The sequence below is a fragment of the Crinia signifera genome, chromosome 2 (assembly GCF_055691185.1).
Source record: "Crinia signifera chromosome 2, ASM5569118v1, whole genome shotgun sequence".
NCBI lineage: Eukaryota > Metazoa > Chordata > Amphibia > Anura > Myobatrachidae > Crinia > Crinia signifera.
Genome location: NC_139218.1, coordinates 355813971 through 355833533, shown reverse-complemented (window position 1 = coordinate 355833533; position 19563 = coordinate 355813971). Strand labels below are relative to the sequence as shown.

Below are 19563 nucleotides of genomic sequence, written 5' to 3'. Positions count from 1 at the left end.
CAACATCAGGTTTGATGTAAAGGAAAAAAGAAAGAGGTTTGAGCAGCGCTAAATAAAATATGTAGTTAATAGATTTACAAAAAATAAAAAAGTCAGATTGGTTAGATCTATCACGAAGGTTAATTATTTATTCTAAAAAAAGAGAAACATACAGGCAGAATGTATGGATGTTTTAAAAGCACTTTTTAAAAAGGAATCGATATTTCTCACCAAACCAAACCATGGGGGTGGATTTGACCAGGAGAGTCCCAACCAATCTGACTTTTTTATTTTTTATAAATCTACACGTTTTAACTACATATTGTATTTAGCGCTGCTCAAACCTCTTTCTTTTTCCCTTTGCACATCCAGTACAGGACTAACTATCCAGTCACTGAGCAGCAGCTTAGAATCACGACTCAGGTCAGGCGCACCTGACCTTAAATCACCCAGTGTGATTTAGGTCTGCCCCTGTTTTTTCCATCAGGTTTGATGTGCTGCATCAACAAATACACATTTTGTTGTAAAAATACAAATGTATAATCATCAGCAAATCAAGTTTGACAGATCAAATTACAAAATTATATATAAATTGTTGTATGTATTTTGGGGAACAGATACCAGTCCGTTGTGTTAACATTAGGGGTGTGCAATGGCCAATTTTAGTGTTTTGGTTTTGGATCTGGATCTCCTATTGTGTTTTGGATCTGTATTGGTTTTGTCAAAACCACGCTTTCGGGTTTTGGTTTTGGATCTGTATTTTTTTTTTAACCCATAAAAACAGCTAAAATCACCAAATTTGCGTGTTTTTGTTGTTGTTGTTGCTGCGCTAATATTAACCTCAATAACATATATTTCCACTAATTTCCAGTCTATTCTGAACATCTCACACCTCACAATGTTGTTTTTAGGCCAATAGGTAGCACCAAAGTACAGTAGCTGGATGACTATGCTAATTGATACATGTGGGTGGCACAAACATCTGGCCCATCTAGGAGTGGCACTGCAGTGGCAGACAGGATGGCAGTGTTAAGAACTAGAACAAAAAAGAGATGCAAGATGGAATTGTCCTTGGGTCCTCTCACCCACCCTTATGTTGTATAGTAAACAGGACAATCACAGTGTGTTTGACAAACAAATCATTTCAGCAACAGGGAAATTATTTGTTGGTTTTGGCCCCCACAAATAAAGAAGCAATTAATCTCTCCCTCTACAAACTGGCTCTACAGAGGCAAGATGTCGTCCTCATCCTCCTATTCCTCACCACTTCAGTGTGTCCATCCACACAAATTTACCGCAATCCACATCCTATTACATGTGCGATTTTCGGAAAATGTGTAAATTCAGCCGTTTTTTTTACTAAAAATCTCAAAAGTCTAAAAATCGCACCCTATAACTTCTCACCCCAGATGTCCAAACTCACTCCTGCCTGCCATGCATCACCGCCAGCACGTTGGTTAGGAAATCTGAGTTATTTTCTCGCAGACCTAGATGCAGGAGAAAATGAAGTTGCAGTTTCATGTTCCACTTCAGATGATAATCTCCTGACCAGCAGGTCTTTGCATCTCTGCAGACTTGTGACCACCCTCAAGTCCTGACAAAACAAATGAAGGGCTTCATCCAGAAGACCTACATACTGTACTTAACGGAATCGCTCCTTTTTAGCTCCTCCTTCAATTTCTCTAGCTGCTTCTACAACAGCCTGATGCCGGGAATGACCTGATTTAAGCTGGCAGTGTGTGAACTGACTTCACGTGTGGCAAAGGGTCGGAGAATCTTGCACAACATGAGAAGCATTCTACACTGAGTCAGATGCATTCCGCTCCTTTGCCTATGTCATATGTGGCTGTGTAGGCTTGAATGGCCTTTTGCTGCTCCTTCATCCTTTGCATCATATAGAGGTGTACTGTATGGGGATCAATCGCACAAGAACGGTAGAATGATGATAATCTAAATGTAGATCTAACGCCCCCTGCTGTGTTCTTTTTTATTATTTGTGGGTTTTTATCCTCATTAATGCCAGGGGTGTGCTACCACAGACAAAATATTGGAATATTTATATGCAAGAAGAAAGAAAAAAGGTTGTCTGAGTGTGGTGCACCTCAAAGAATTTATAACATCTCTAAAATGTAACTTTTAATGTAAAAAAGGGGTTAAAACGGCAAAATATGCAACACATAACATTCAGAACAAACAAGTGAATAAAGTGCTTAAAAAGCATGTGTGGGGATTCCGTGTGCTTTTTGGTATTCTCCTTTCTATATCTGGTTAAATTAGTCAGAGTCCTGGGGTATTATAAATGAAATTTAATAGGATGAGAGATTCAGAAAATTAGAGATTTGGTAAGAAAGGTACTTGTGTAGTTTCACGGCACCAGCATGGCGCCGTGCTACTTCTGGGTGTACGCTCGCCACGAAATATGTCCAAAAAAGTAACTTAACTCCATGCCAACATGGATAGTTCATACCTCCACTATCCATGTTGGCATGGAGTTGATTTTAAATAGCGTAGCGAGCCACCGAGCCCGCAGCGTGGGCGAGCGAAGTGAGCCCCACAAGGGGACTCACGCTGGCGCCGTGAAACTACACAAGTACCGTAAGAAATCTCCAATTTTTTAAAAGCGGCAATCATTTACACTGCGAAATCAAACTGGTATTGCAGTGTAAATGATTTCTGCTTTAAAAAACTGGAGATTTCGTACCAAATCTCTCACTTTCTGAATCTCTCATCCTATTAAATTTCACCCCTAGAGTGAATAATTTTCTAGGAGAGACAAAATAACCCCCTCTAGGATATTTCACTTCAGTTGTTAACTCTGTTGTTTGCAGATGCCTTTTAGCAACATAGTATTTATACGATTTGTATTATTTCTGCAAATAAACAGATCCTTGAATGCTTGAGTGTTAATAGCCCTAACACTGCAGTGGTGAACCGAATACCTGGTATTCTAACCATATGACTACCACATCTTATGCATCAGCAACATTGTAGGATCTTACTACATCATAACCAAGCTTCTGTGTCACTGTCATCACACTTTGTTAAACTGCACATAAAACTGGTCTTATTGGATATAAATTGAAATAGTGGTAACTTACCACATCCATTAATAAGACTAATAGTTACTATTGCTGTGCTACAGTGAATGGGAAGGTAAATAACTGTATATACCGCCATCACCCAGACCAGCCGAACATACGGTCAGTTACTGGGTCCACTGTCTGAAATGTGATGTAGTAATTGTGATAAAGTACACAGTATTAAACACAGAGGAATAAATTACATTCATTACACACTTGAGAGGTTAAAAGCAGTAAAAGTGTTACAAGTGATACTGTTTATTTGCAGAAAAATTACAAATCGTATAAATACTATGTTGCTAAAAGACATCTGCAAACAACAGAGCTAACAACTGAAGTGAACTATCCTATTCCCCTTTCACACTGCACTTGTTAAACGGTATATTGCCGTTTTTTTCCCCATTTCAAAACATTTAAAAAGCAGAGTCCTACACGTTTCAGGGCCGGTTTTTATGCAGTGAGAATGGCTCTGAAACGGTATTTAGTAGAAACAAACCTGTGATAGGCTGTCCCCTGCAATCTGCTTTGAAACATGTTCAGGGGATTAAAAGGGTTGACTGATGTGAATGGTACTTAAACAGTATTTAAAACGGTAATCCACTGCAATGTGAAGGCTGAGACCCGTTTTAAATACCGTTTAAAAATACCGGTTTTTAAAACGTTTTGGCAGTGTGAAAGCGGTACTAGAGGGGTTTATTTTGTCTCTCCTAGTGAAAAATATTCACTCTAGGAGTTAGAATTATAATACCCCAGGACTCCTCTGATAAGAGGCTGACTAATTTAACCAGATATAGAAAGGAGAATACCAAAAGGCACAAGGAATCCCCACACGTGCTTTTTTAAACACGCACTTTATTTGCTTGTTTGTTCTGAATGTTATGTGTTGTATATTTCGCAGTTTTAACCCCTTTTTTTACATTAAAAGTTACATTTTAGAGGTGTCATAAATTCTTCGAGGTGCACCACACTCAGACAACCTTTTTTTCTTTCTTCTTGCAGCATATGGAGGTTAGAGTTCCACAGCATCACTACTTCTTGTTTAAGTACCATTCACATCAGAATGCTGGGCAGGTTCCGGACAGTTTGCTGGCCCTCCAGTCTTCGGCAGGCAGTTGCAGAATTGCGAAAGTGTCCCACAATTGTACAGGCCACTGCAAGCATCTCCTGCATGCCCCTGTCATTTTTCAGGAAACACTGCACCACCAAATGTATTGTGTGGGCAAAACATGGGACATACAGAGGGCGTGCATGTGGTGGAAGGGGCCACCTCTTCCCATCCGGTGTAAGGAAGGTCAGGTCAGGCATCGCAACCACCAACACACTTGGACTCTTCTTTGAAATTTGTGATACCATCTTGCCAGCTTTTAATTTTTCTAGCGGGAGAAGGAGTAGAGCTTAGATCATTATGTGAAGCTTAACCACTAGTCATGAACATACGCCAGGGCCTTAGCCATTCCTTGTTGGACCGTAATGTAAATGGCATAATGGCAAATTTACGTTTCTCCTCAGATGATTTAAATACATTTTTGGGGTCATTTTACTGAACTTTGGCTTTTTGGATTTGACATGCCCTCTATAACATTGGGCATTGACCTTGGCAGACAACTTTGATAGCATTTCATCATCTATGTCATGACTAGTGGCAGCATCTTCAGCACTAGGAGGAAGTGGGTCTTGATCTTCACTAATTTTTGTTCTCCATTTTTTTCTGTAGTGATATAAACAAATTATTTGTAACACAGAGTGTACCCAATACGCACAGGGCACCCATGTCACTATTGTGTGTCACAGAGAGTGTACCCAATACACAATAGGCACCCCTGTAATTATTGTGTGTCACAGAGAGTGTACCCAATACACAATAGGCACCCCTGTAATTATTGTGTGTCACAGAGAGTGTACCCAATACACAATAGGCACCCCTGTAATTATTGTGTGTCACAGAGAGTGTACCCATTACACAATAGGCACCCCTGTAATTATTGTGTGTCACAGAGAGTGTACCCAATAGACACCAGGCAGCCCCTAAAAAATAATGTGTCACAGACCGCATACCCAATGCTCAAAGGACAGCCCCTGTAAAATATTATTTGTGATGTCACACACAGAGAGCGTAGCCCTAACACACAGGGCAGCCAATGTAAAAATGATTTGGCCTAATGGCCCTTTTCCAAATTATTTGACTATATATCTACAGCACAGCACTGCACTGTAATGGACTGAATATAGCATAGCAGGTCACCCCCAGACTGATATAACACAGCACTGTACCCAGCGTTGCCGACTCTCCCGGAATGTCTGTGAGACTCCCGGAATCTTGAGACATCTCACTGACTCCCGGAAGAGGACCCTTTTCTCCCGGAGCTGCCGCATGATGTACCGAATCAGAAAGTATGGTGGACTGCAAAACCAGGAAGTACGCTGGAAGTCATAACCCGGAGGTACGGGTAGTGTGTGAGAGCTGACGTCAGGATGTACAGGCAGACTGTGAGGTGGAACGCAGAGCCCGGAAGTATGGTGTGTAACCCCTGTGTGTGCAAGAGCTGACGGCAGGACAAACAGGCAGACTGTGAGGTTGAACGCAGAGCCAGGAAGTATAGTATGTAACTCCTGTGTGTGCGAGAGCTGACGGTAGGACATACAGGCAGACTGTGAGGTGGAACGCAGTGCCCGGAAGTATGGTGTGTAACCCCTGTGTGTGCGAGAGCTGACGGCAGGACATACAGGCAGACTGTGAGGTTGAACGCAGAGCCTGGAAGTTAGGGGAGCAGCACAAACAGGAAATCTACATTGCAGGGTGATACCCAGAAGTTGGAGCCGCTCCTGTCGGTAAAAATAGGCGGTGGTGGCTGGTGGGTGAGTGTCCCCATAGATAGGCGTGAGAGATGGGGAGGGTAATATAGATACAAAGTCAGTGTCTATGTGATGCCCAGGAGCTGCTGCTGCTGGGAAGACGGTGCCAATTTAACCATAGAATAAATGTATGCGTGTACATGTGGTAGGATATATAGATTGTAAGCTCCACTGGGGAATGTTTTTCACTGTAAAGCGCTGTGGAATATATAATTAATTATATATGCTCTATATAAATAACTGGTATAAAATAAATAATGTCTCTTTCGTTGTGTAGTGCATGTAACACTGACTGGGTTATGTCTCCCGCGTTGTGTAATGCGTGTAATGCCTGGGTTTCTGTGGGCAGAAAATGTTCTTTTCTGTCATGTATTTTCTCAGCAGGGTAGTTGAGAACAGCTAATAGTTTTAGAGCTGTCACTTTTCGTTCCCTTTTTGTTTAATGCTATTGTTGAACACTTTGAACTGGCTCATAAATTAATAGTTTGTTTGATGACATTCTTTAGGATTTTGCTGGTGAAAGGAAATAAGACTGCAGACCAGGAAACATTACTTTTTTTTACGGTACTTGTGGATTATCACGGCTCCCACGATGGCGATTGCATACGATTTTTCACTGAAAAGCACCCAAATGCATTGGAATTAGTATGAAACATGTTCAATGGCCCCCAAATGGCATTTTTGAGGCTGTACCACCCCCACTATCAACGCGAACCCGAAGCGTGGCGAGCAGCGGCGGTACGCGTCCTACGACCTTTTCATAACCCCACTATCCACGTCGGCGCGGAGTTGAGAATAGAAAGTGTGGCGAGCGCAGCGAGCCACCGAGCCCGAAGCGTGGCGAGCGCAGTGGATACCTTCACAGGTATCCGCGTCCCCTCACGGGCTTCACAGGTGTCCGCGTCCCCTCGTGGGGCTCCCTGCGCTCGCCACGCTTCGGGCTCGGTGGCTCGCTGCGCTCGCCACACTTTCTATTCTCAACTCCACGCCGACGTGGATAGTGGGGGTATGAAAAGGTCGTAGGACGCGTACTGCCGCCCCTCGCGGGCTCGCTGCGCTCGCCACGCTTCGGGTTCGCGTTGATAGTGGGGGTGGTACAGCCTCAAAAATGCCATTTGGGGGCCATTGAACATGTTTCATACTAATTCCAATGTATTTGGGTGCTTTTCAGTGAAAAATCGTATGCGATTGCATGCGATTTTGACTAAACTGCAAAAATCGGTAAAAATCGCATCGCATGCCATCGCATGCCACTATATATGGCATGTGATGGGAGCCGTGAGAATCCACAAGTACCTTTTTTACTTTCCTGTCACATGCCGGACAAATTACATATTTAAATTTTTCTTGCTATTAAACTTCTTTGTGCTGTCAGTAAATGTGCATGTGCAGTATCAGCAACAGCACTGCGTGTGCACATACCCTCGGCTTCTCTGGGCTGCATCGGCTGCAGGCTATAGAAGACAGCTAGGGCTGCATGGTATGTTAGGGAGTGGATTCCTACAGGAAGCCAGCTCTCTGCTTATCAGACCCTAGTCTGGCAGTCCCGGAAGGAGAAAACACCTCCCAAAGGAACTGCCTTATTGCTGGTGACTGACAGGTAGGCCCTCCAATTGTGAAGCCAGTGCAGTCTCATGGACTGCATCTAGCTTCACTAACGCTGATCAAGGTGGCAGATTTTCAGATTTTACGGGGGGGGGGGGGGGGGGCTGCAGCCCACTGCACATCACTGGCGCTTTGAGTTTATATATTTGTGATATATATACCGTTCGATTCGATCTGGCATTCGATTAGATTTTGATTTGATTCCTACTATATGGTCTTGCCTGGCAAGGCTATTTTTCTTTTAGATTTCTAGAGGGTACACACGGTGACATATGCACTATACAGTTTTTCTTTTCGATTTTGCTTATAAAAGAAAAATCAAATAGAAAATGAATCGAAAACGAATGCACATTCAATGCAGATTCGATCCCAATGCGCACTCCCGTGTAGTGGAAAACGAATAGAAAAAAGTCTAGGTAGGCAAGACTAGATAATGGAAATCTAATAATAGATAGTGCAAATCTAATGTAGATAGTGCAAATCTAATGTGTTCACTGCTGCATTCGATTCGATCCAGATTCAATTTCAATCTCCTGCCTGAAGGATCAGGAACAATGTGAGATCGAATTGAAATCGAATAGTAAAACGAATAGTGCAAATTGAATGCACATTGAATAATAAATCCAATTGAAAATAGTGAAAATCAAAGAGGAGTAGAAAAAACTTCAGAACAGGTTGAATAGGCCAAATCTAATCGAAATCGAATCGAAAACAGAATCGAACCTTGCGTATGCACTATTACACTACACATGCATCGGGATCGAATATGCATCAAATGTGGAAAGACCATTTGATGCCCATTGGATTCAATTCGATTTTGCTTCTATAAGCAAAACCGAATAGAAAAATTGTGCATATCTCACCGTGTGTACCCTCTACCACGGCGGAACTCCCAGAGGCAATGGAGTCATCTGCCGCCGGGCTCCAGACTTAAAGGGGGCACTGGCTCCATTGCCTCCTGGGAGTCCAACCAGAGATGCCGCAGACTCTGTAAGACAAAATGCCCCAGCGCAAAGGATCGTGCTCTAATTGTACACTGCGCCAATCCCCGCTCGTTAGATATGCATGATGTGGGTCCCCGTCTCGTCCATACCTAATGAGCGGGGACCGGCGCAGTGCATATTGAATGAGCGGATCCCGGCCCCTTGCATAACTAATGAATGTGTCTCTGAGGCGCTCACATTCAGCTGCAGCAATACTAGCTAGTACTGTAGCTACTACTGCAAGTCAGTCCGTTCCACTTCCCTTAGCAGTTATCAACATTGGGCTCTCACAAACTCCCCGCCGCCCACGTCAAAGGAGCGCAAGAGGAGGTGTCCCAGCAGAGTCCCCACAGCAAGCCGCGGATCGGGTACACAACAAGCCGCACCCGTAGGCAAGGCACCGCTACTGTGCTTCATGCCGGACACCAGGGCTAAAGGTACCAGGGGTAGAGGGGTACACAAGAGCGGGAGTTTGTCACTAGGGAAACAGGATTTATTTTGGATGGACGGTGGGAGCTACAGCACCGTGCTGCCTACTCCGTACCAAGCCAGGTTACGCCCCCAACAAAGGGTACACTACACATTTAAAGCTGACAATCCACATGTGATCCCCATCCATCTGGGGTCAGTACTGCATTTAGTTCTTACGGAAAGAAGTGCTGAGAAAAAGGATGGTGAAAGGGGGACGGAGAGGTGGAGGAAGAGAGAGATGCAGAAGTGATAGGTCAATAGAGAGGTGCAAGGAGTGAGAGGTGTAGGGTGAGAGGTCAAAGGAGATGTGGGGGGTAACAGACGGAAGGAGAGGTGCAGGGGGACAGAAAGGTGCAGGGAAGGAAGGAGTAAGAGGTGCAGTGGTAACAGGAGGACAAAGAGGTGAATGGAGTGAGACTTTCAGGGGCGACAGGGCTTGGAGGTGGATGGAGTGAGAGGTGTAAGGTTGAACAGTCGATGGTGAGGAGAAGGGGTGACAGACGGAGGTAGAGGAACAAGGAACGAGGGAGTAAGTTAAACCATGAATATATGCTGAAGTCAGTGGCACCGTAGCATATTGCATTATACATAACAAGGTGTGTATGGGGGGGCACCAACATTCATCGGTACTTGTGTAGTTTCACGTCGCTTTGCTCGCCCACGCTGCGGGCTCGATGGCTCGCTACGCTCGCCGCGCTATTTAAAATCAACTCCATGCCAACATGGATAGTGGAGGTATGAACTATCCATGTTGGCATGGAGTTAAGTTACTTTTTTGGACATATTTCGTGGCGAGCGTACACCCGGAAGTAGGCCGGAAGTGGCGCCGTGAAACTACACAAGTACCCATTCATCTTGTCTCCGGGCACCTGGGATGAACTTACGCCACTGACCCTCTATTAAGGGGGACTGGTTTATTCACTACAGTGCATAACTACAGTGCATAATCTACTAGATTATATTGCATTAACTATACATTTTTACTATACCTAATTTATAAATGGTGGTTGACCGTACTCTTTATGTACAGTATGTAAACTGCATTCCCCCAGTGGGTCAATAACCCAATCCAACACTAGTTAGTTTGTGTTCAATATAATCAGACCTGTAATCAAATATCACGTCAGAAACATTTTCCCAGACCCTCTGTCTGCTGTAAATAGTCACAGAGTCTATTCACTACACGCAGAGTCTATTCACTAAGCAGAGCAAGGAGTGACAAGGGCACTCCCAACTGCCCCCTACACACACACACACACACAAACAAAATGCAGGACACTACTGTTTGCAGATGGGACAGTAGAAAAAAGGGAATCCCGCAAACATCAGTATATCTCCCAACCGTTTTTTGGGATCGGTCCCGCGGTGGAGGGGGCAGATTGGAGCCCCCCACTGCCGGTTGCTGTCAGCAGAGCAGTGGGTAATAGACTCTGTGTCCATGAGCACAGTGTTTACTCAGGCAGGCATAAGGGCTGGAGACATGGCCAGCAGCTCACATAGCGCTGGCCTTGCCCCCACAGCGCTGAAAGTGGCATGGACAGTGTCATAACTATAAATTTTGCTCCCCCATGCCAAAAAGTTTGTGCCCCGCCCCCCGGGCTCCTCTCCAGCGTGTTTCTCCAGCGTGTGACGTGATGGCGTCACACGCATAACGGAGAAGCTGAAGCAGGAGAGAGGAAGAGAGACCAGCATACACTGCTGCTTCCCTTGGCTCCGATGCATCCCAGGCCACCCTAGCATGCCCATCCGCCCGCCCATCCTGTACACAGTAGCCAATAGCCGGCTCTGTGTGCAGTCAATTGAATCAGTGGGGGGATTTGTCGTCTCTGCTATGGCCGCACCCGCGCTGCGGCTGACTCGCCTCCGATGCTCAGCCAGTGGGCAGCGGCAGGCAGCAGCATGTTGGTGCATCGAGCGGGTGCCGGCGCCCACACAGACCCCGCTGCGGCTTGCTCCCCCAAGCAACTGCTGGGGCTGCCTTACAGTAGTTACGCCACTGGGCATGGAGTCCAGAAAGCATAGGCCACCGCCTAGCCGTAAGGCCACATCTCCAAAATCCAGAAGCACGTCTAGGTTTTGTGCATGCATCCTTCTTCTGCCAGCTCCAAAGTTGGGTTGTATGCATCAGTACAGTTGGGAGGTACAGTATGAATTGGGGGCTTTTTTTATCAGGATATATGGCACTGCACTATTGGAGGCATATTTGTATCACACCCACCCAAGGGGTCAAAATAGACTACGCCCCTTTTTTGGTGCATGCGCCTTCGGCGCGCGCATGATGTCGGCTCTTTAGCTTGACTACCGATATTTTTCGGCTCTTTACCTCTGACTGGTTGGCCACCCCTGTACTAGGAGATCAGTTAAACGATGGATACAGGAGCATATTAGGCTGATAAAGAAGGTCCTGTTACTCAGGAGATTTGCTGTCATTTTACTAAGAAAATGAATACTAATACTCCTGATAAACTAAAACGGATTGAATTAACAAAAAGTTATTATAGGCCTAAGGTCATCTAGGGCAATGTGAAATTGAGTGGATTTCATCTGGATTTATTTATAATGAAATTATAATTGCTGTTTTGATTATTAAAAAAATTATCTAAATTTATTTAATTTTTTATGTGTCTCTACAGTTTTTTGATAGCATTATTGCAATAATTGGCTACACACAAACACTTAAATACATTATACAGTATATTAATAAAAGATATATGCATCTTACTGTATTCCTGTAAGTAAAACACATTGGGGCAGATGTATTAAGCCTTAACAAGAGATAAATGCAAGGGTGATAAAGAAAGATAAATGTCCAGCCAATCGGCTCCGTACTGACTTTTTTCAAACACAGCCTGTAACATGGCAGTTATGACATGACCTTACGACACTTGGAGTAATATTGAGTGGCCACGCCCCTTTCTTGTGAGACCACACCCAGTGGCCTCTTCAAAGAGTTTATCCCAGTTTACCCGGGGGGTGAGCTGTGCAGTGGTTGCTCCTTCTCTACGTCCGTCCCCCAGTCACAGCTGGCAGCAGACAAGTCACACGCAGCCAGTCATTCATTTATGCGCATGTGCAGCCTCTGTGTGTGAGCGGGCACGACAAATTGATTATTCGCTGGGCGCCCGCAGACAGCAGTGCGGAGGGGGGCGTGGGGCAATGGGCCATCATCATGCACATGGTAACACCCAGTGTTCCACTGGGCGTTCCCACAAACAAACGCTGGGCATTCCCATGGAAATTCGCCCGTGACACGGGTGCGGGGGGCAGGCAGCTGACGTCAGCGGATGTCAGCTGCCCGCCCGCTTCCCGCAGTTTTTTGTTCCCAGTATTTTTGAAACCCGGATCTGTCCAAGAGCCTGGTGCTGCTTTCTGAAATATGGGGGAGATCTACACATTTTTTCCCCTGTAATTTTTAAAATAGGAACGGTTCAATGAGCCTGGGGCTGGTAATTTTCAGGAGGGGGGACCCCGTGCGTTTTTTTTTTTTTTTTTTACAAAATACTGTACACTTTCATGTCTAATAAATGGCACATTATCAGTACTAAAAATCGCACAAGACTCAAAATCACACTTTTTCCTTATTAAAAATTGCACCAAATCGAATGTGAATCCGGACTTTGGGGGTTATTCTGGTTGATTCACAAGTCCACCTCCTGGCGAATGAATGCCCCCCCCCCCCGCTCTCAGTGCGGATTCGCCCGCACAGGCTGCGAATGGATGTTTTGCATACACACCCATTTGTATGCCTCGGCGACCATCGAAAGCTGTGGTGCGTGCACGCATATAAAAGTGACTTTTAAATCACTTGCATATGCGTGCACGCTGGCACAGATATACGTCACTGCCTCATTACCATGAGAACACCCAGCGTTCTCATGGGGACGGCCATGGAATGTTGGGTGCCCCCTGCCCATCTCCGCCCCCTAGCATGCCGTCATGGGTGCGAAAAACCCTACGTCTGCACATGCGCAGAAACAGACGGACACCATCGGTCCTCCGTGCGAATGCACAGAGGACCGAATGGACTTGAATAACCCCATTTGACTTAAAAATCGTACACCCTATTACATCTTCGAGTTTATCAAAAAATATGCAATTTTTAGCCAAGCGATTTGATGCGAGTTTAACACATGTCTAAAATTCACACCCTATTACAAATCGCCCCATGTTGCATATCTGTCTCTTAATTTGTGTAACAGCTAAATGTCACCATTCTCCTGCTGGCACGTAATATAAAAATAACAGTGCGTTATACTGTGCCAGCTATAATGCTGCACATCCTCCTTTCATGCGCAAGCTGTTGTTCAAAAGACTAATACAGACTGTACTTTCTTTTATGTATTAAACTATCCAGGATACCCTGACCCAATGCTAGTGTTCCCTATAGTGTTGATTTCTTTTAGCAGGTCTCTATTCGGTACTGTTTACCTAGAACGGCGCCCATCGCGGGCATCACATGTACATCGCATGCCATTATAATGGCATGCGATGCGACCGATGCGATGCCTGCGATCTTACATAGAAATGCATGTTAAAATGTAAATCGCGTCGTTGCATCGCATGCGGCCAAAAAAATCGCATGCGATGCGACCGACGCGATTACCGCGATTTTACTAGGGAACAATGTTAAATGGCCCAATTGACCCGATTTTACATAGGGAACAATGTTAAATGGCCAACAGACCCCAAATAGCCACCCTGTAGTGTGAAATGGCCCCCCCAATTGTTAACGCCACCCCACGATCAACGTCAACCCGAAGCGTGGCGAGCGCAGTGCGCCAGCGAGGCGCGGCGGTACGCGAGGGGCGGCGGTACGCGTCCTCCGACCTTTTCATACCCCCACTATCCAAGTCGGCGTGGAGTTGAGAATAGAAAGTGTGGCGAGCGCAGCGAGCCACTGAGCCCGAAGTGTGGCGAGCGTAGCTGGATACCTGTGAAGCCCGCGAGGGGACGCGGATACCTGTAAAGGTATCCGCGTCCCCTCGCGGGGCTCGCCTCGCTGATTGATTTTGAGGTTGATTTTGATTTTGAGGTTGATTTTTTACCTTGCGATGCCTAAGATCTAAATCGTGGGCGCCGTTCTAGGTAAACAGTACCCTCTATTCATATCACACTTTGGGAAGGTCACAGTGCTGATAATAAATCAGCTCTAAGATAGAGGTAGAAAATGAGATGCTGGGCTAATCTCAACTCATGAATTATACTGTAGCGTTCCATCATTGGCCTGCATTCGTCCAGCATATTCCATTTTATATGTACTATGGGCCCAGAAGTACAGTATCAAGCTTCAAAAAGTGTTAACTTGGAGAGTGATAAACAACCAGCCAATCAGCTCCTACCTCATTTTTCAAACCCAGTCTGTGATATGGCAGTTGGTAGGTGATTGGCTGGCTGTTTATCACTCTCCATTTTATCACTTTCTGAAGCTTAGTATATCTGGCCCATGGCCCTTATTCTGGATGACTCGCTTGGCCACGAATTTGTATGGGGACCGATGTTTTACGTATGCGCAGCAGCACTTCTGCGCATGAGTATATGCGCGCGGGGGGTTGAGTGCCGGCCTTGGCCATTAGCATATGTGAACGCCCAGTGTTTCATGGGCATTCCCAAGAAAACACTGGGCGTACACATGCTTATGTGTCCGTGACGCACATTCGGGGGGGGGGGGGGCGGACAGCTGACATAACCGGATGTCAGCTGCCCACATAATTCCCTGCAATTTTACATGCATATGTATTAGGGATGTGGGTACTCTTTACTTAGATGGGCGCCAGCGATTGAAATCGCGGTCGTCGGGGGTAAAAATCGCGGTCATCGCGGTCATCGCGGGCATCGCGGGTAAATCGGGATGCCCGCGATGACCGCGATGACCGCGATTTTCCCATAGGGAACAATGTTAAAAAGGCTGATTGACCGCGATTTTACTGTTAAATGCCTCAATGGACCCGATTTGGCCATAGGAATCAATGTTAAATGGGCCACAGAGCCCAAATAGTCAGAATTAACCCTTAAATGTCCCCCCCAATTTTTAACGCCACCCCACGATCCACGCCAACCCGAAGCGTGGCGAGCGCAGCGAGCCCGCGAGGGGCTGCGGTACGCGTCCTCCGACCTTTTCATGCCCTACTATCCACTAGGGCGTGGAGTGAGAATATAATAGTGTGGCGAGTGCAGCGAGCCACCGAGCCCGAAGCGTGGCGAGCGCAGCGAGCCCCGCGAGGGGACGCGGATACCTTCACAGGTAGACGCGTCCCCTCGCGGGCTTCACAGGTGTCCGTGGCGACGCCGACACCTGTGAAGCCCGCTTGCCACACTATTATATTCTCACTCCACGCCCTAGTGGATAGTAGGGCATGAAAAGGTCGGAGGACGCGTACCGCCACCCCTCGCGGGCTCGCTGCGCTCGCCACGCTTCGGGTTGGCGTGGATCGTGGGGTGGCGTTAAAAATTGGGGGGGACATTTAAGGGTTAATGGGCTCTGTGGCCCATTTAACATTGATTCCTATGGCCAAATCGGGTCCATTGAGCCATTTAACAGTAAAATCGGGTCCATCGCGCCTTTTAACATTGATTCCTATGGGAAATCGGGAGCATCGCGTCGCGGGCATCGCGGGTACATTTATGGCCGGCCGCGACGCGACCGACACGATTTCCATGTTTAACATGGGTTTCAATGGGAAATCGCGGGCATCGCGTCGGTCGCGTCGCGGCCAGACATAAATGTACCCGCGATGACCGCGACGGGCGCCCAACTAAGTAAAGAGTACCGGGATGTGCACCGGCCACTTTTCGGTTTTGGGTTCTGATTACCTTGAGGTTTTGGGTTCTAATGGGTTTTGGCAAAACACCTCCTAAGTGTTTTATGTTTGGATTTTTGGGGTTTTGGGTTCTGATTTTTTTGGTTAAAAAAGCATAAAAACTGCAAAAATCGCAGAATTTTTTTTTTTTTTTTTGCTCCTACGCTATATTAACCTCAATAACATTCATTTCCACTCATTTCCAGTCTATTCTGAACACCTCACACCTCACAATATTGTTTTTAGGGCAAAAGGTTGCACCGAGGTAGCTGGATAACTATGCTAAGCCACACAAGTGTGCGGCACAAACACCAGACCAGACAGGTAGATACGGCAGTATTAGGCAGTGGGCCCCAGACCAGACGGTAGATATGGCAGTATTAGGCAGTGAGCTCCAAAACAGACGGTAGAAACGGCAGTATTAGGCAGTGAGCACCAGACCAGACAGGTAGATACGGCAGTATTAGGCAGTGGGCCCCAGACCAGACAGTAGGTATGGCAGTATTAGGCAGTGAGCTCCAAAACAGACGGTAGAAACGGCAGTATTAGGCAGTGAGCACCAGACCAGACAGGTAGATACGGCAGTATTAGGCAGTGGGCCCTAGACCAAACAGGTAGATACGGCAGTATTAGGCAGTGAGCCCCAGACCAGACAGGTAGATACGCCAGTATTAGGCAGTGAGCCCCAGAACAGACGGTAGATATGGCAGTACTAGGCACCAGACAGGTAGATAAGACAGTACTAGGCACAAGACAGGTAGATACGTCAGCAATACTAGTATTGTGCACCAGCAGAATTTATAATAATTAATTTATTATTAGGTACTGCTTGGCAGTGGCACTCAGTGGCACACGTCAGTGCACCAGCAGCATGGAATTATTTTTTACAGTCCAACACAGCAAAAGTATTATTTTTAAATTAAATTAGATATAGCAGCCTAGTATGTACTAGGTAGATACACTAGGTAGGCAGTAGCACTGCCAGTGGCAACAGTGGACTGAGTAACTAAATAATACTGGCAGATTCAGTGCAGGCAGCACCAGTGGACTATATATATTGTAATATAATTAATTATTCATATAATATATATTACAGCACAGCACCAGAGAAAGGCCCCAGCACAGAGGAGACAGTAGTACTACAGGTACACAGTTAGACTGTCCACCTTGCTAGGGAGAGCCCACCCTAAGCAGAGAGGAGAACAGATACACAGCAGCACTGAGGGAGACAGCCCCAGCAAATAAAATAATTACAGCACGGCACACCAGAGACCGCACAGAGGAGACAGTAGTACTACTAGTACACAGTTAGACTATACAGCAGCACTGAGAGACAGCCCCAGCGAATAAAAAATATTGCGTTCAAGGTCAAGCTCAAGCTCAAGTTTAAGCCCCAGCAGCAGCACCAACACACCCTCTCCCAACCCACTGCTAGACTGGAGTGAAGATGGCGGGTGCAGCAGCCGCTATTTAAAGCCTCGCGAAATCCGGCTCTGGGAGATGACGTTCTGACCCTGCGGACGGACCCGAGTCAGGCGGGAATCTCGGAGCGCTGCTCGGAACCGGGCTCGGAATGATGACGTCCGTGGGGGCTCGGATCTCTGGAATCCGAGTCTGCACATCTCTAATATGTATGTGTGGTCTGGACCACCCTTACATATGCGTTTGCATTCGTCATCATTCGATGGTTGGCAAACATAGAAAGATGGGGGAGGTTCCCACTGGCATGTGAATAGATCATGTAAAACATCCATTCGCAAGCCTTGGGAATGCATCTGCGAATGGGTGGTGCCGGCTAACCATTCACAAGGCGAGGTTAATAAGGTGATTATTGTACTTATGCATAAAGATGAGAGAGATCAAAGTGTCACATTGTGAAATCAGGTTGAGATGAAGAACAGGATATTTTGCAAAGGTTCAGTCTTCTGATCTTACCCTGTGCCAGTCTTGTCCCCTCGCACAGTATGATTTAGTGATGTCACGCCAAGTGGGCATGGCCATTGGTACAGGAAGAAGAGCATTGCCAAGCACATCATAAGGTTACTTTGGGTTGGCTTTGCAGGATGCTGGTTAGGTGCCCCCAGGTGACATTACTTGCACATTACTAGTTAAAACCTTGAGTAGGACAGATAATAGTTAAAGTCTGATGCATAATTGAACACAGGGCCTGATTCAGTAATTACAGCATATGATATGCTGCTCGCAGCAGCAGTTTAGCATATGCAATCCTTAAGTAATGCAAAAGCAGGAGGATGTGTAGGAGGCGTATACCATCCACTGCCTGCATTTGCAATCATACTGTATCAAATCATCGGTTGCGGTGTCCTCCTGCAACTGCAGCTTGAGCAAGTTTAACATTACTTCGGGCTGCCTGTCATAGCTCGGCTTGGTAGGCCAAGGAAACTTCACCTCGCAGCACATTCCTTGGCCTGGCCAATCCCAGAAAAAGAGGCCATCCCTTTTTTGCCATGGCCTTGCCTTTGGGACCAGAAAAGCTATGTTACATAGTTACATAGTAGATAAGGCTGAATAAAGACTTGCGTCCATCGAGTTCAACCTAGGTTTTAATAGTTTATTCCTTGTTATATAGTATTTTCTGACATTTTTAAAGACAGATTATGGGCCAATTGCACTAAGCTTCAAAAGTGGTAAAATGGAGAGTGATAAACAACCATCCAATCAGCTCCTGCCTGACATTTTTCAAACACAGTCTGTGAAATGGCAGGTAGGAGCTGATTGGCTGGCTGTTTACCACTCTCCATTTTATCACTTTTAAAGCTTAGTGCATCTGGCCCTACGATTCTTATTTGTACCCTTGGATGTTTTTAACCAATAAATGCTTGTTCAACCTTATTTAAAATGTATTTATTGTGTCTGCCGACGGGATGCAGTTAAAATCCCGGCGGTCGGGATCCCGGCGTTCAGAATCCCGACGCCGGAATCCCGACCGCCGAAATCCCGACACTTTCTCCCTCCGTGGGTGTCCACGACACCCCTGGAGGGAGAATAAATTAGTGTGCCGAGCGTAGCGAGGCACCGGGCCCGCTGCGTGGCAAGCGCAGCGAGCCCGCAAGGGGGGGCGATCCACGTCCCCCCCTTGTCGGGATTTCGGCGGTCGGGATTCCGGCGTCGGGATTTCATACTGAATCCCTGCCGACAACACTTCTCCAGGAAGAGAGTTCCACAGTTTTCCCATTTCTAAGGGAACGAAATCTTCTTTCTTCTAATCTAAACTCGTGCCCGCGTGTCCTAGATTCCATTCTTGCAGTAAAAAGGGTTTTTGACAGTTCCTTTATAGTGCCTGCCAACTGTCCAGTTTTTCATAAAATGTCCCTTTTTGGGGGACAGTCCCATGTCCCACCCAGGGCCGGCAGTGTCTTGCGGTGGAGAGACAGTTGGGAGTCCCCCCTACTTGCCGCTGCCCTGCTCAGCAGAGAAGCGGGAAAAAGATGCTGTGTTCATGCGCGCAGCATCTATTCAGTAAGTCAGAGGGGCTGAGGGCATGGCCAGCAGCTCACAAAGTGCTGGCCATGCCTCATGAATGATGTAATCAAGGCACGAATCTTTCAGATAGGTTATGCCCCTTGCCTGGAATCCCGCTGCAGGGATTGAGAAAGTTGGAGGTATGTATATACAGTATGTAAAATCATAATACTAATAGCAATGATGTTATTTAGGTACCATTGATTGGGAAACCACACACAATCAGTGGTACCGAGATGGAGGAGGAGCAGGTCCTGCTGGCCCCCCTCATTCCCCATTGCAGCTGAGACAGTAAGACCCTGGGGAAAATCA

The 19563-nt window shown here is 46.3% G+C and overlaps 1 protein-coding gene across 3 annotated transcripts in view; it reads left to right on the top strand.

Moving 5' to 3' along the window:
- The window catches only part of RXFP2 (relaxin family peptide receptor 2), a 207492-nt gene that overhangs the window by 119899 nt on the left and 68030 nt on the right, over positions 1-19563 (top strand). The window lies entirely within an intron of this gene.